This window comes from Callithrix jacchus, chromosome 6 (assembly GCF_049354715.1).
Source record: "Callithrix jacchus isolate 240 chromosome 6, calJac240_pri, whole genome shotgun sequence".
In the NCBI taxonomy this organism is placed as follows: Eukaryota; Metazoa; Chordata; class Mammalia; order Primates; family Cebidae; genus Callithrix; species Callithrix jacchus.
The window spans coordinates 60,990,187-61,008,237 of NC_133507.1; the positions used below are offsets into that span (position 1 = coordinate 60,990,187).

General features: G+C 39.3%; 1 protein-coding gene and 1 non-coding gene across 7 annotated transcripts in view; one reads left to right on the top strand and one right to left on the bottom strand.

The window, feature by feature from the left end:
• The window catches only part of CERS6 (ceramide synthase 6), a 341,952-nt gene that overhangs the window by 183,310 nt on the left and 140,591 nt on the right, over positions 1 to 18,051 (bottom strand). The window lies entirely within an intron of this gene.
• On the top strand, positions 1,050 to 1,155 carry LOC118154933 (U6 spliceosomal RNA). The gene has a single exon (XR_004745187.2). It is a non-coding gene; the product is annotated as a U6 spliceosomal RNA (small nuclear RNA).

Here is an 18,051-nt window from a genome sequence, read left to right on the forward strand (position 1 = left end):
TCATGATGGAAGCAAACACTGAAGCAATGTTCCATTTCTATGTGAGCCCAGAGCAAACTCCTTCATATGGGGAGGGTATTCTGTATTTCTCTTCTCTTTGTATACTTCCAAAATATATTGTAATGACTACTGGTTGATTTAAAATTTTGCAGCAAACCTTTTATATTTTCTTCGCCCCATGAAAAGACTTCAAAAACATAATACATTTCTATTAAGATACACTAGTTTTGATTACTGGTAAGAGTAATTTAAAAGAGTTTAACAAAAAGTAACGTATTATCTCTTATAATCAAAATAAGGAGAGATGTTGCAGTATCATTCCTTAGACCAAGGGTTAGTAACTTTTTCTGGAAGGCCACTTAATAAATATTTTAGGATGTGTGCACCAAGAAGAAAAATTAAGGATATTATGAAAGTATTTATATAACCATTTAATAGTTTAAAAACCCTTTCTCTTAGTCCATTCTTGCATTGCTATAAAGAAATGACAGACTGGGTAATTTATAAAGAAAAGAGGTTTAACTGGCTCATGGTTCTACAGGCTGTACAAGAACCACAGCAGCATCTGCTTCTGGAGAGGCCTCAGGAAACTTATAATCATGGCAGAAGGCAAAGGGTATGCAGGCATGTCTGACTTGGCCGGAGCAGAAGGAAGAAAGAGAGACAGAAGGGTCCACATACTTTTAAACAACCAGATATCATGAGAACTCACTATTGTGATGATAGCACTAAAGGGGATGATGTTAAACCAAGAGAAACCACCCCCATGATTTTCCAGTCACCTTCTACCGGGTCCCACCTCCAGCACAGGAATTATATATCAGTATGATATTTGGGTGGGTACACAGATCCAAACCATATCAATATGCTCATGTCCCCACCCAAATCTCATGTTTTTCTCACATTTCAAAATATAATCATGCCTTCCCAGCAGTCCTCCAAAGTCTTAATTCATTCCAGCATTAACTCAAGACCACAGTCCAAAGTCTCCTCTGAGACAAGGCTAATTCCTTCTGCCTAAGAGTCTATAAAATAAAAAACAACTTAGTGTGGCCACTTTAGCAGCACATACACTAAAACTGGAAAAATCCAGAGAATATTAGCATGGCCCCTCTGCAAGGATGAGACAAAATTTTTGAAGTGTTTCATATTTAAAACCAATGACAACAAAAACACATTAATTTCTTCCAAGATACAATGGGGGTAGAGGCATTGGGTAAATACTCCCATTCCAAAAGGGAAAAATTAGCTAAAAGAAAGGGGCCCATGCAAGTCTGAAACCCAGCAGGGCAATCATTGAATCTTAAAGTTCCCAAATAATCTCCTTCGACTCCATGTCTCATATCCAGGGCACACTGGTGCAAGAGGTGCCCAGGCCTTCCTTGGGCAGCTCCACGCCTGTGGCTTTGCAGGGTTCAGTCTCCATAGTTGCTCTCAAGGGCTGGCAGTGAGCAGCTACAGCTTTTCCAGGTGCAGGGTCCAAGCTGCTGGTGGATCTACCATTCTGGGGTCTAGAGGAAAGTGACCCTCTTCTCACAGCAATGCTGGGCAGTGCCACAGTGAGGACTCTGTGTGGGGGGTCCAACCCTCAATTTCCCCTCTGTGCTGCCCTAGTAGAGGGTCTCCATAAGGGCTCTGTCACTGCAGTAGGCTTCTGCCTGGACATCCAGGCTTTTCCATATCTCCTCTGAAATCTAGGTGGAGGCTCTCAAGCCTCAAATCTTACACTCTGTATACCTGCAGGTTTAACACCATGAGGAAGCCACAAAAGCACAGGACTGGCAGCTCTGAAGCAATGTCTCAAGCAGTGTCTCGACCTGGACCCCTTTGAGCCATGGCTGGAACTGGAGCAGCTCGGATATAGGGAGCAGTGTCCCAAGGTTGTGAATGGCAGTGGGGTCCTGGGCCTAGCCCAGCAAAGCATTCTTCCCTCCTAAGCCTCTGGGTCTGTAATGGGAGGGGGTGCCATGAATGCCTTTGAGGCCTTCTCCCCATTGTCTTGGCTATTAGCATTTGGCTCCTCTTTATGCAAATTTCTACAGCCTGCTTGAATCCCTCCCCTGAAAATGGGCTTTTCTTTTCTACCACATGGCCAGGTTGTAAATGTTCCAAACTTTTATGCTCTGCTTCCTTTTTAAATATTATGTAAGTTCCCATTTGATATAATTTCTTTGCTCACACATATGAGCACAGGATGTTAGAAGCAGCCAGGCTACATCCTGAATGCTTTGCTGCTTAGACATTTCTTCTGCCAGATTCCCCAAATCATCACTCTCAAGTTCAAAGTTCCACAGATGCCCTGGGTAGGGGCACAATGCCTCAAAGTTTAACATTTTTGTTAAAGCATAACAAAAATGACCTTTGCTCCAGTTCCCAGTAAGTTCCTCACACCCATCTGTACCTCATCAGTTTGGCCATCTCTGTCCATATCACTATTAGCATTTGGGTCACAACCATTCAACAAATCACTAAGAAGTTCCAAACTTTCCCTCATCTTCCTGCGACCTGTTAAACTGGGTAATGGGCAGATGTTGAAACAGTTTGGAGGGCTTCTTTTGAGAAGCCCCTTACCCAGTTCCAAGGCTGCTACCACATTTTCAGGTATTTTTATATCAATACTCCACTCTCAGTACCAATTTTTTGTATTAGTCTGTTCTCACAATGCTATAAAGAAATAAGTGAGACTGGGTAATTTATAAAGAAAAGATGTTTGATTGGCTCACTGTTCTACAGGCTGGGCAGGAAGTACAGTGGTTTCTGCTTCTGGGGAGAACTCAAGAAACTTACTATCAGGGCAGAAGGTGAAAGGGAAGCAGGCACATCTTACAGGGCCAAAGCTGGAGCAAGAGAGAGGGGGTAGGTGCCACACACATTTAAACAACCAAATCATCATGATGAGAACTCACTATCATGATGACAGTACCAAGGAGGGATGATGTTAAACCATGAGAAACTGTCCCCATGATTCATTCACCTCCCCATGCCCCACCTCCAGCATTGAGAATTACATTTCAACATGAGCTTTGGCTGGGGACACAGATCCAAACTACATCACCCTTCTTATTTCATAAGTCATACAAAAACTGGCAGCCAGCCAAATTTGGTTGACTGACCCTAGTTTACCAACCCCTAACCTACACATACTTCAAACACATACCAATGTACACAACTGCTCAACTGCTCTACTTCAGTCTGTCTCTGTCACACACATACCCCACTCTACAAATATTTTTGAACATACTTTCCTGTGGCAATGTAGAATAAGACCCTTGCAAAAGTTGTGTTCTACAGCAGAAATTGCTTATAATTTGCAAGTTGGCCAGAAAACAGGGTTAAGGGAAAAGGATTAAAATCAAGTGTATCTTAATTAAGGTTGGCTCCAAGGAATGTAAAAATATTTAAAACTTTGTTTCATCTTCTCTGACAGATTGAGAATGACTTTCTCAAACAGATTTTTCCTTCTAACAAATTTTAATTTTAATATCAAATCCTATCTAATAATACTTCTCCATAGTTCCACTGCAGAAGTAAACCAAAAATTTTTATGGTTTCACTACTGATCTCAGGCTCTAGGTCTATAAAATCAAGAGATTCAGAGCTAGAGACAGACTTGGATACAGCCTACCGACTAGAAAGAACATAATCAGCCCACAAACTAGGCTCAACTATCTAACTCCATTTCTTAAATGAACCTGGCTTCAGGACCAAGGGACTACTCAGGAAACTCTTTAAGCTCCTAACAGCCATGGTTCTTCAGGCATTAGGCCAACAACTGTAGCTGAGTTTTAGCTTTTAAAGACATTGCATCATGGAAACTGTAATTACAATCAGTTCTCCCACTGGCAGATGTGAAAGAACAGGACCTTCCAAGAGGCTGAGCTACACTGGTAGCCCCATCTGAAAGATGTTGAAAGAGCACTGGAATGCCTGCTGGGCACAAGAAATGGGCTTCAGTGAAATCTGGCACAGCCAGTTTAATCATGAACATTAAAATCTCTTGTAAAATCAAGGCACTATTCAGCTAAATCATCCTTTGATTTTTCAGTTGTTTCAAAATCAATGCCCAGATGTTCATCTACCTACATACCTATTGGTAGTTGTTCTCTGTAGTTATTTCCCCTAAAAGTTGCAAATATTCATTGGGTTACCTAGCAGCTCTTTCAGATCCCTCACTTACCAAGGGAACACAAGTAGCCATTTAAGTCTCTCAGGGTGATTCCATCGGGCTGCTGGAAAGGGAAATGTTCAAATATGAAGGGAGAGTCCCACTTCTTCCCATCCCCAATGAGGCCTTGGGGCACATTTCACTTCTCTTTTTTAAAATAAGATACTCAGCAAAAATATCACGCTGCTAAAACATCACCTGGATATTTAAAGGGCAAACTCAAGGAGCAGGAACTGAGTAATAAAGAAATCAGTAACTCTGAGCTTCTGTTCCTCCTTCAATAGAACAAAAAATCATCATTACAGGCTCACTACACAGGGATACTGAAGTGGAAGATGGAATGAATTGAGCTATGTTGAGGTAGATCATCTATACATTTCACAAAACATTAAGTTCATGGAATAAATTCACTGCAACATGTTTCATTCTGATCTGGAGACCCATTGGTGCCCCCAAAGAATTTCCTTGAAATTATGGCACTACAGGAACCTGTATTTTTGAATGGTGACCTATTCAGGACTGAGAGCCTGGGGCTGGGAATAAAATACTGTCCAAGAACCAAAGAGTTGCTACCTAGGTCAAACCCTAAGCCCTATTCCTTTATGCACACACAAATAACCACCATCCCAAACTTCTCTAGATCAGATTTTTCCCTGTTTTTGATGTCAAATCATGACATTAATGAATTCAAGTTCATTTATACCCACTGACCACTCTACATGCACAGATACTTATTCTTCTTCTCTTTTCCTGGGAGCAAACTATGTATCTACCTTATTAAATTCTCTGAATACTAACACTGCATAATTCTGGGTGCTCAAAAATGTTATTTAACTACATGTTCCTTTGTAAAAAGTCTATCCACATAGGTAGGTAGATCTGGGTGATTTAAAAAAATTTTAAAGCTATACGACTTCGGTTAAATTATAGCTATTGCTTCTATCAATGGGCCAACATCATTTAAGTACTTACACATTTAGCAAAGGCACTAAAATTATAGAGAAAGTGCTATATCAGGCAAATAATTCAAGTATCTTTATCTTAGTTGCACTCATATATGTTTTAAATACTTTTTTACATTTTTAAACACTAAATTTTGCTAAATTGAATTTTAAATATCAGTTGATCTGAAAAAATACTGAAAATCAATTCCCTTATATTTTCTAAATGAGAGAAAAAGAAAAAAGAATTGCCCAATGCTTATACTGTTGAATACCCTTGCTATCTGCAACCCCCACTTCTTCTATTACTGCTGAAATATGTGTATAGCATACTGATTGCCTCTCAGAACCCTGTCTAAATTAACCTTTCTGACTTGGTGTTTCATTTAAGGTATTCATGATTTTTGTGGCTTCAAAGGGCAATACATTTTACTTGATCTGTGCTTCCTTTTCTGGAAGTCATTGAAAAATATTCTACCTCTGTATTTTCAAGCTCAACATTGCATGCTAACATAAGATCTATGAATTAAATTTGCTTTTTAACGGGTATCAAGATAAGGCCAAGAGGGCTGGGCATGGTGGCTCATACCTGTAATCTCAGCATTATGGGAGGCTGAGGCAGGTGGATCACCTGAGGTCAGGAGTTCAAGAATGGCCCTGGCCAACATGGTGAAACCCTGTCTCTACTAAAACTATAAAAATTAACCAGGCATGGTGGCACAAGCCTATAGTCCCAGCTACTCAGGAGGCTGAGGCAGAAGTATCGCTCGAACCCAGGAGGCAGAGGTTGCAGTGAACAGAGATCACAACACTGCACTCCAGCCTGGGTGACAGAGTGAGACTGTCTCAAATGAACAAACAAACAAAAGATAAGGCCAAGAAACTGGTGTCTACCTGAGAATGTTCAACATTCTCCTCTACAAAATGAGATGGCTGGACTATGAGAATACTAGTGCTAAGAAACTGTTTAATCAGAATTCATCATTAGTCTTTGTCTTCAGAAAGCAGAGGTCCACAAGCAACCAGCAGATAAGCATGCAATACTGTCAATAAATGCAAATTAAGTTTAATTTAAATCATGAATTAGCATCAGGGAGAGAAACAGATCTGTTGTACTGAGAGTCATAATTGTACAGGGGTAGGTTCAAAACTGTTTCCCAGATTAGGCTGTGACCTTATGTGGGAGACCGTGTCAACATTTTTATGGAATTCTAGGTGGTAAAAGAAAGCCACCTGTTATGTCAGCTGACATTATATATTTTTATCTACTTTTGTGAAAGGGTTTATATCTATCCAATTTGCCTGGTTGAATCACAGGGCGTAGGCTGAAGTGTAATAAGTATTCAGTGGTAGGGAGTGTGAGGAAACTGACAGAGAAGCTTTGGATTCCACAGTAATCGTTCTGTATTGGCTCTAGAGGATAGTGGGGTCCATGAGGTCTGTTAGGGTCTACTACTTCTAGACACACTGAAAACATTTTGTAGTTTATTGGTAAATAGTAATTGAGTGGCGGTTAACTTTGCTCAATATCATAGAAAAGTAGGAGCTAGACTTGGCTACCATTTACATGTGACCATTACCAAGGCACTATTAAATCAATTTAATTCAATCCTAAGATTTAATAAGTACAAAGCATTGTGTTAGATACCATAGGAAATGGAAAGATGCCTTTAAGGAACATTTACAGTTTAGAACCTCCAGTCAAGAAATGAGATGGAATAAATGTACAAATAACCACCACTCAGGAAAACACACAAGATAGATACTATCAAGGTGCCTTTATATTTCAGAGTGAGTGAGATGCCAAGGGGTTGAACTGCAGAAACATTTGTAGGTTGAGAGGATATATGAAAAGGACCTGGGGCAAGAATATAAATTTTCAGGGATTTTCCTCTTGCTTTAAGAGAAGTATGGTAGTTTACTGCAGAATAAGTTGGATAGTTTACCCATGACTAAGGAGACACTATTGTCACCTATAATGTTTATGGAGAGAAAGGAAAGGAGGAAGGGGAAGGGAAACCAGGATGTATTAAGGCCTTCAGTGTGCAAGTTACAAATACTATACCAATCCAAGGAGGTAAGCATCATTGTATCACCATAATCATATCATTAGTCAAATGACTCTTAAGTTTATCGAGGGGAGATCAGATTTTATCCCAGGTGATTCTGATTTCAAAGCCCATTCTGGTCCTGAATCCCCACCAGTACGTTGTCAGTATCTGGAAATTATACTACTAGAGCCAAAACCAAAAAAACTTGGATAAGGAATTATTGGCTATAAAAATGCAAATATCACTAGGTCAAATCACACAGTAAAGCATTATCAAGTATTAAAATTCTTGCTAGATTAATCTGTAAGGAAGCTGGAAGCACATCTTTGAAGAACAGCAGAAGGTTGGCTGGAGGAAATGAGGGCAAGAGGTGTGCAAAGGGATTTCTGTGTCCCTCCCGCATAGTGGGTCCTTGATAGCAAGGTTCTAGATAAAAGGAGAAAGGTCAAGATACAATGAAGACATCTCTTTGCCAAATCAAGTTTGACATAATTATAGCAATGTATCAGCTAGTTCCCTTCTTCTCCTCCTTCAAAACTTCTTTGAGGTAAAGGAGTTTTCTCCCTAGTTCCCCTGAAAGTCAAAATTCACCTAATGGTCACAGATATATTCATTACTCTCTGGAAAGTGCTATGTTCACAACCACCTACTCCGTTTTCTTCCTGCCAATCAGATCTGAGTTCTGGTTTCCCAAATACACCCTGTACTTGCCTACTTCCATGCTTTGCTCATGCTGTTTCTTTCACTGAAGACCTTTCTTCCATATGATACCAACAAAATATCACGCTTCCCCAGGGCCCATCTCAAACTGTGGAGGCCATACTGATTTTCCCAACCTGACATGCACACTCCCTCCTCTGAACCCTTCAAGGGCTTACTTCGTATTTCTCTTTTTGCATTTTTTTTCCTTCTCTTAGAAGGAATAAGATGACTCTCTTACAGTGATTTTTGTTCTTGTCTTATGCTTACTACCAGTGTGTTAACCTCCTTGAAGGCAAGGAGCTAGCTCTACATCACCAGCCCTACTTCCTCTTTATATTTTGAATTCCATAAATATTTGTGATATTTAATTAAATTTACCCAAGACTGTCAACCAAGTTCCACCTGTGAAGTTCAAGATAATATTCTTAATAAAGTAGGTACTTTATAACTTGGAAGGATTGATAGATGGTCTTCAACCTAAATCTATACCTATATAGCAGCTATAAAACCAACATAAAGGTCTCAGATAAATGTTACACAGATCTCAAATGAATGTCAGCAAATGATCTCTTTCCTGAAGTTATCTCTCGAGAACAATGTTTTCCAATCTAAAAAGATTTAGTGGTGTGGGAGTTGCTAGCCTACTTAAATTCAGAAGTCTTTCAGGACAAGATAGTAAACCCCAGCACTCACAGTTGGATTTACTCTGACAATGCTCATTTTAAAATGAATTGGTATTTCCTTTGTTCATTAAGTGTAACTAAATTCTTATTTTGGGCAAGAGTAAAAATGCAAAGAGGAAAATAAATAAAGGATAAGAATTTACTGCCCTTTTTCAAAAAGAAACAAGCCATGGGAAGCATTTCTAGGATAATCACCTTAAAAATACATTCATAACTTGTTTGTCATGTCCCTGGAAGGAACAGGAGTGAGAAATAGGATTTGAGAGGATTGGGGAGAAAAAAGAACCACACAGAGCACAACTGTACCATGATTTTTCCTCCACCGAGAGAAGCAGCCTGTTTTCCCATGCTCTACAAGGTAACCTGAGTCAGTTTGCTTAACCTTTTAGGGCAACATTTCCTTAAATGTTGAAAAGAAACCAGAGGAGGCAGAAGAGTAGGGTATGCCTCTAATGCCCTAGTCTACATCTCAGAGTTGTTGTGAAGATGGAATTAAACAATGCACACAAAAGTTCCTTGAAAATCACAGAGCTACACAAATGTCAAGTGCTGTTATTACCACAGCCTGCTTCCTCTCCTGAGCCTCTTCTGACATGTGTTTCTCTTGCTAGAGAGGCAGAAGAGGCCTCAAGAGAGGTGAATTAGTTGTGACCATGTTCCAGTAAGATTCTTCTATACCTGCGCTTCCCAAACTTAACAGATTCTAAAAAGAAAATGTTCATATCAATTGTTCTATGTTGTATCACTGCAATATTTGACACCTCTTTAAACAGAAATTAAGATTTAAGATTAACGGATAGCTCTATATTGCAGAAGTGAAGATTGAAGACAATCTTGCAAGCAATGTGATTAATTTTTCTTTCTGTACTGGTTGGGGAATTGGGACTTTTTTTTTATTAGTCCTGTAGTTTTATTTGCTATGATGGCATCATATTCTTGTATTGCCACATATTAGTTATTTAGGGTTTAAAAGTACCATGTGATAATCATTAGCCTATTTAAATTTCCTACATTCCAGGAAATCACTATTGTTTTGCCCTTGCCATTATTCTTTTTACCATCAAAAATATATAGGAATGTATAACAAGGAAATAAACAATTTGGCCAGTAGATGAGGAAAAGAAAGAAAACCCTCTGGTTAACTGCTATTCCACATATCAACTGAAGATATGTTTTCTCTTCCTTCCAAAAGAGAGGCTGCCATATAGTCACATCATTACAGTCTCTTATTTATAGACTACTCTCTCAAGTACTTTATTTAGAACAAGGAAGTATTCTTTGAAGACACTCAAATCTGAAACAACTTCAGTCAATGCCAGTTTGAGATGCTCAAGAAGGTCAGCTGATGGAAATAGCTATTTTAAGAGAGCAAAGAAATTTAACAAATACTGAAGTCATTATCTCTAGAGTGGTGACTTCGTAACTGTATTAGATGTCACTGTAAACAAGCTTTTTAAAGATCCCTCTTAAAGGGAGGACAGAAAGGAGTTACATTTGGGAGACCCTCAATATACACCTATAGATAAAGGACAAAAAAACATCTGAAAGAGAGGGAAAGAGTGCTAGGGCCTGGGTTAACATTTATAGAATAACTTCTTACATGGATACCAAACACATTAAAGTATATGCAATGTAGATGAGAGGGAAGAGAAGGTACTCTGGCATACTGTCCTAGATGACTCTGAAGTAGCTCCACTGACAAATACATGATGTCAAACATGCAAATACAGGCTTTGAATAAATTATTTCATGAAAGTGAATATGAAAAGCATTATGTCTGAATAACCATATTAATGTTATTAATATACATATCAATTATTTCATCTCTAAAACTTTATATATTCAAGGTGGCCCCAGAATACTTTGCATCATTGGGAAACTGGAGGATGTGTCTCATATCTAAGGGCAGCCTACCTTCAACCATCTATGGTATCTGGGAATTGAAAAAAGTAGAACCTTGTACGGCAGATGCACCTGACAGCAATATTGCAACTGAAGCGTACCCTGAGAATGACCCTGTAAGGCAGACACACCTGAATGTGTCTTCAGAATTCTGAACTAAGGAATCTGGGAGTGGCCATCCCACAGATTCAGTACTTACCTACATGGAACATCTGAACCCCTGGTCTATCCATGGAATGTACATGTGCAGGGGAATGGTACTCTCTATTTTGGATTAAATCAAGGTTGCCAGGCAAAAGTTGTTCAAGAGAGGGTGCTTTAAATATTATGTAAATTGTATACTTTTTACAAGCGTGCAATATATATAATAAATAATGCTCTCCTGTCCAACCTGCTGCTACTAGACTCTCCCTGTATATAAGTTCCCTACAATAAAATCCTATGTCTTGTTCACTGGCTACAGGTCTCTTCTTCAGTCTTTCAAACATGGTGCCATCCCTAATAAAGTCAACAGGGGCCTGACATGAGAAAGCTAAACTCACAGCAGTGTGAAAGTGAGACAGAGATACGTCAGAACACTGACTTCAATGTTCAGCTACTGGAGCTCAAGAAGCAGGAAAGACACCATGATTGGAGCATTATATTTTACAGTGAATAGAGTACATGCGTTTTTGCTACAATAAAAGAATTCTCACACTCAGTTTCTATTACAGCAAACAAAAAGTTGCATGAACTCCCAGAGCATTAACTCTTAACTTGAAATTCTGTGCATCAACAAAGGGATGGGGGCCGGGAGTTGTGACTCACACCTGTAATTCCAGCACTTTGGGAGGCCAAGGCAGCCGGATCACTTGAAGCCAAGTGTTCTCAACCATCCTGGCCAACATGGTAAAAAACTGTCTCAGTTAAAAATACAAGAAAAATTGCCAGGCATGGTGGCAGGTACCTGTAATTCTACTACTTGGGAAGCTGAGGCAGGATTATCACTTGAACCAGGGAGGCAGAGGTTGCAGTAAGTTGAGACTGCACCACTGCACTCCAGTCTGGATGACAGAGTGAGACTCCATCTCTCAAAAAAAAGGGATGAGGACCTGAAACAATGGTTTAATGAATGAAGACAAGTAAAAAAGCCAGTGTACTGAATGTGAGCTTTTCTTTGAATCTCACATTTTCCCACTCACGTTATGTTCTGCCAAAGCCAATCACCTACATTCCCTGAACAAATTCTGGAAGGACGCTGGGAAGCCTGGTAAAAACTGCACCAAGAAAAAGACAACCCCCTCCTCCCCACACACATAATCTAGTCTCCATCCTATTAAGGTCCTATTTTACATGACCCAGTGATCAGCAAGAAACTTGGTACCCTCAGTAAGATCCAAAACCAAAGCCACTTTGCCAACAAATATACCAATAAATATTGAATGTTTGCAGTATAATGATAAGTTTTATCTTTTTTCTTTTTTGACAGTCTCGCTTTTTGCCCAGGTTGGTCTTGAATTCCTGGGCTCAAGCAATCCTCCTGCCTCGGCCTCCCAAAATGCTGGAATTACAGGCATGAGCCACCATGCCTGGCCTAATGATCATTTTTAACGTCTTGCCAATTTGGGCACCTTTTCTTTACATCTGGAAGAAAATATGACTTAAGTCTACTTACATTGAACAATAAGGTCTACCAAAAAGAAAAAAACATAGAATTCTTCTCTTTAATCTCCTCCACAAATCTTAAATAACTATGCAAACAGCAACATAACTTTTTTTCCAATTATAAGGCAATATTCATGTTAGTGAAACATTAGATGTTATTTGATGTGTGTATAAAGGTAAGTTGAAGAGGATATAAATTCAAACCATTGCAATTCATTTGCTACAATATATCTGAATGTACAATAAAAATGTTAAATGAGAGATGGTCTCCAGAAGTACCAACAGCATTATGTTAAGTTTACATTTTAATGCTGTAACTAAAATCAGTCAATTAAAACTGGTATTATATATAACCCAATGTAAGGAGATTCAATATAAAAAGAGTAAAGAGAGAAAGGAATGAATGCAATTGTGGTCTTCATAGCTTTTTCTTTCATTCATTGATTTTTACACTGCCCAAAGTGCCCAACATCCAATCTAACCTTGGTCCAAGAACTCTCAAGCAAAAACCACATGAAAGGGAAGTGTGGGCTAAAAGCTCAGACTAAACAAAAAGTAATTACTTTCTTCAGACGGAAAATATTCTCCCAAACATCTCACTGTCTGACAGTTAGGAGCTGGGAGTGGAATTATTCTGCAGCACTGCATAGGATGCATCTGTTCCTTGTCCTCTTGTGTAATGCTTCCCCCAGTAAAAGCTGCAGAAACTGGGCCCTGCAAAGTTTTTAAAAAGCAACTGTGAAATTTGAGTGTGAGCATGCTTCTGTCTATGCAAGACAGACGGCTAAACTCCAATAGGGGGCAATGGTCACTTTCCTTCATGATGCCTTGCTGAACCTGAGAGTCAGCTGCAAGCTACTGCACCTGCATCCTCACAGCCCTAAAAACAGCACTAGGCAATGCTCTTAATCTCAAAGAAAGGAACTGTATTCCTCAGATTCACTTTGAATCAATCAGCAAACCACCATATATTCACTGAACATAGTCTGCCTACACAGGCAGTCTAGCTGGGGAGAAAACAAACATTGAGAACACATGGACACAGAAAGGGGAGTACTAAACACTGGGGTCTATTGGGGGGAAAAGGGGAGGGCCAGTGGGAGGGGGAGGTGGGGAGGGATAGCCTGGGGAGAAATGCCAAATGTGGGTGAAGGGGAGAAGAAAAGCAAAGCACACTGCCATGTGTGTACCTACACAACTGTCTCGCATGCTCTGCTCATGTACCCCAAAACCTATAATCAAATAAAAAATTAAAAAAAAAAAAAAGATACATGAAACAAGTAGAGAATAATCCTAAAGAGTGGCTAATGGCTAAAATGAGTAGTGTTCATTATTAGGTCCACAGGGGCTCCGGGAAGAACCTCTGGAGAGATTAATGTGAGAAAGAATAGTAAAAGGGCTCATGGTAATAAGATGACTTCAGTTGGGCTTTGAAGGGTAAATAGAAATTACACCGGGGTAGAAAGGGGGTATCGCAGAGACTAGACAATGCTTGGGGCAGGCAGGCATGCAGTAAATATTTTTTTTGAGACAGGCTCTTACTCTGTCACTGAGGCTAGAGGGCAGTGGTGTGATCACAGGTCACTGCAACCTCAAACTCCCAGGCTTGAGCAATCCTCCAGCTTCAGTCTCCCTAGTAGCTGGGCTCATAGGCACGTGCCAGCATGCCCGGCTTATTTATTTTTTATAGAGACAGTAGTCTCCCTCCCTATGTTGTACCAGCTGGTCTCAAACTTCTGAGCTCAAGCAATCCTCCTGCCTCAGCCTCCCAAAGTGCTGGGATTACAAGCGTGAGCCACCACACCTGCCACGAATGCATTTAACCATTATAACAAGTACCTTGCTTTGCTGAATGAGTCACTGAAGAAAGCACGCAAGCACCAAGTGATTTACATAAGATACTACTAATAAAGGGCGTGGGAAATTTTATGAACTCTGCTTTAGAAATAACTCTTAGAACTATAATAATAGTATTTTTACAAAGCTTATTTACTCTTAATGGGAAAGTACTCATTATGTTATCTGTATATGAAATGAAATAATCATGAATATTAACATAAGCCCAAAGGTACAGGATCTAAAATAGTTTTGAAAGTTTTAAATAAAAACAAAAACATCACGTATTGGTAAAAGTAGAAAGTACAACCAAAACCAATGTAGCAGTACCATTCTTGGTTCTTGTCGTCACACACACAGAGTAGCAGGGTATTCATGGTCATGGTTAGGGCTGGTTCAAGACTGCCTGGCAACAGGCATTACTGTACTAAGACAAAGGAGACTTAGTTTAGGGCTCCCATGAAACACTAGAGATTTTATGCAAACTTAGGAGATATGTATAAATACAGATTATTCCAGGGAAATTGTTTCATTGGGTTCTAAAAGAGAACCAGAACCTTTGAAAAAGTTGTTTTATACTATTCAAAAAGGGAGAAGAAATTTCCAGAATCTCCAGACCTGAGTATCACAAATTCCTCACAGTTAAAAGGCTCATTTATAACAAGTAACAGGAGAATGAGCTAATACCTTCTACTTTGTGTAAAGAAAGACTCCTATCCCAATAGGGAGAAAACAAAACAAAACAAAATACACAGAAACTCAAAAGTTATAAAGATGCAAATGATGATCATGACAGCAGGTGCATGATGCCTCTTTTATCCCCCTATTGAAGTCACTTTGCCACTTATGGGATTAATCCCGAAAGCTGGGGGTTCCAAATTGAGAGTACTTGCAGACTGGGCATTTTAATTCCCACCAGGTACTCATGACAAAAATGGTGTGGTCACCTAATCTCCAGAACCTGTAAGCGTATCACCTTACACGGTCAAATAGGCCTTGCAGGTGTGATTAAATTTTTAAAATTTTGAGATGTGACATTATCTCGACATTCTGGGTGAATACAACGTAATCATAGAAGTTCTTACAAGGGATGAAAAGGGAGGCAACAGGGTCAGAGGAAATAGGAGTGTCAGAGAGAGAGAGAGACAGACAGACAGACAGACAGACTGGAAGATGTTATACTGCTAGCTTTCAAAGTGGAGGAAGGGTCAACGAGCCCAGTTGAATCCAGATTAAAGTAGAACAAATTCTCCTCTAAAGCAATACAGCTTTCCAGAGGTAACACAGCTATGTTGACACCCTGAGTTTATCCCAGTGAAGCCATTTGGACTTCTGGCCCCTAGAACCGTAAGATAATATGTTGTGTTGTTTTAAGCCACTACATTTGTAGTCATTTGTTGTTACAGCAGTAGGAACTAATATACATGGTAACACCCAAAATGGGTCACTTTCATGAAGCTGTTATTAGAGGAATGGGCATTTTTTGCCATAATATTGATGGTCTGCCAGTCCTTTCTTCCAACTCACAGCAGCATAACAGCTGAGGAAAGTCTGTTTCTCCACCCTGCTGCACAGGGGTAAATGCTGATTAGTCACTGCACACAGTGAGCTTCCACTATTCCTGAAATTTGCTCCTCCCCACTGCCCCCAACATTTCATTCCTGCTAATTCTGCAGGGTACCACACCACCAGCCTGCCTTCACCCCACGCTGCATGCTGCTGGTTAACCAGCTTGATGTAATCTCCTATCAAATATCCTTCCGGCTCAAAATCCTCAATGATTGCCATTGCTGCCCTGGTTAAGGTTCTGCTGCTGGCTTCCAGAGCCCTTCCCAGTCGCCCCTCCTTCTGCTTCTCCAGCCTTGCCTCCCTTTCCCAGGTCCTGAGCTCCAGCCAGTGGGGCAGCTCAGGCCCTCCAGTACTTTCCTGGGCTGTGCTCTGCCCGCAGCCGGAATAGTCTTTCCATTCTCCATTTTCTACTACTCAAATTTCAGTCCATTCTCTCTGGTCTTTCTGAAACGCCACCTCCTCCACTAAACCTACTTATCCTTAAATCATTGTTATTTCATTCCATTTGAAGCCCTGTGGCTTTTGGTAAATCAAGTACATGTCATAACACACATTCCTCCCATTTGGAGCTTTTATTTTATTCTCATCTAATTCACCCTCCTAAATCCAAAGTTCCATCAGAATTGTCTTACATGCAGTTTTTTGGCACTCAGCTGTAAGTTGGCAGCACAACAAAGTGAAGGGTTGGGCACCCTGCGGTGCAACTTAAAAGAATGCCTCAATCCTGGTATTCCCTGCTCTGATCTATTTGGTATCCAGCATTGAGGGTCCATGCAGAGATTCACTCTATTCCATTAGAAAGGGCTTGTACTTCTCCCTCCACAGTCCCCTTATCTAAAAATCTACGGAAGGTTGAGAAGGTCCACGTTACTCTTCCTTTTGAATTGCACTTCTCAGAAATCAAGCATTCCATACTTTATATCTTTCTAGAATCTTCTTTTATGCATCTTAATAAGAATCAAATTAAACCAAGGAACACCCTGAAGGGGAAAAAAAGTCTTTTGCTAGGGACACTGCAAGGGCTAATAGTTAAAATAATAAAATGTAAATGTCAGTGAAAAAGGAAGGTCTACTATGAAAAGCAATAAATTTTCTTCAATGAAGGTTTTCATGAATAATGTTGACGTGAAGATTAAGTCTAAGTTAAAACTAATGATTATGTAAACATTAGTCACTCAATATTTCAAGAATGAGACACACATTGTATACTAGATAGCCCTAATAACCCAAGTTATTTAAAAGTATGATTTTGTTTAAATGCCAGTAATCTCAATTGGGGTATCAAATTCTCATCTGTCAGTCATTTTCTGCAGCTGACAGTCTAGGGACAACATGAAATTTTATAATGTGTATAGTGAAGCCATTTGGGCTATCTTATAATGTGTATAGTGAAGACAAAGAGAAATGGCACTAACAATACCATGTAGAGAGTTCTGAATAATTTTAAAGTCATCTTTATCTTTTTAAGAAGTTTAGTTATTTTAATCCAGCAATTAAATTTCTTGAACTCTATTACAAGGATAGTCTAGAATGCACGGGAAAAACATACACAGAGATGTTTATGGCCCTATGACATTTATAATAATAAAAGATATAATAAGACTAGCCCTAGATAATATGAGAATGATTAAATAAACCTTGGGACACCCATTAGATGCAATATTATATAGCTATTGAAACAAGCATGTAGAAAGACATGGCACTAACACGTGGTGTTAACGCCACATGAGGCAGCAAGATGCAAATCCCGCCTGTCTTTCTATCGGTGGAGAACATGGGCACATTATTTTAGTGTTTATGGTAATGTACCTTCCTCGTTATGGACTTTGGGCAAGTTCTTCCAATTCTCTATGTCTCAGTTTCCTTGCCTATAAAATGAGAACAAAAACAGAATCTACCACAGGTGGGCATTGTAAAGATCACACAAGTTAATCGATGTATTAATAGGATGCTTAATACAATGTCCACCATGAATAGTACACTTTTAAGTATAGTGCTTTAAAACAGGAGACAAAATGGTATATGTAATAGGATGCCACAACTACACTAAAAAACACCAAATTATACATTGAAAAATGATTTAATTAATGATACTAAAAAAGTTTTTATTTTCTAAAATTCTGTAATTTTTATATACTCTTACATAATGGTGGTAAAAAAAAAAAGCAATCAATTTTACTTCGAAACTTCACTTCCAAGTGGCTTACGTTAATAGGAATGTCATGTCCCTGATATACACTGGAATTACCCATGATGTATATGCATAAATACATACACATACACACACACACACACACACACACACACACGTATGTATGTGTCTATAAGTCTGATAGTTTATTTCAAATATCACTTTTATTTGGTAGTAATTTTTCTCTGATAACATTATTTATGTGATAGCCTATTTAAATTTGTTACTGAACTAAGTTTAAAATGGCCAAAAGATCAAATTAAAGCATAGCCTTCAAACCAAAGGACAGGCTTCATTCTTCGATTCTTTTAGTTATGACCATAGTCTCTCTAGTTGCCCAGGTGAAAGGAATTTCACAGCAAGAACA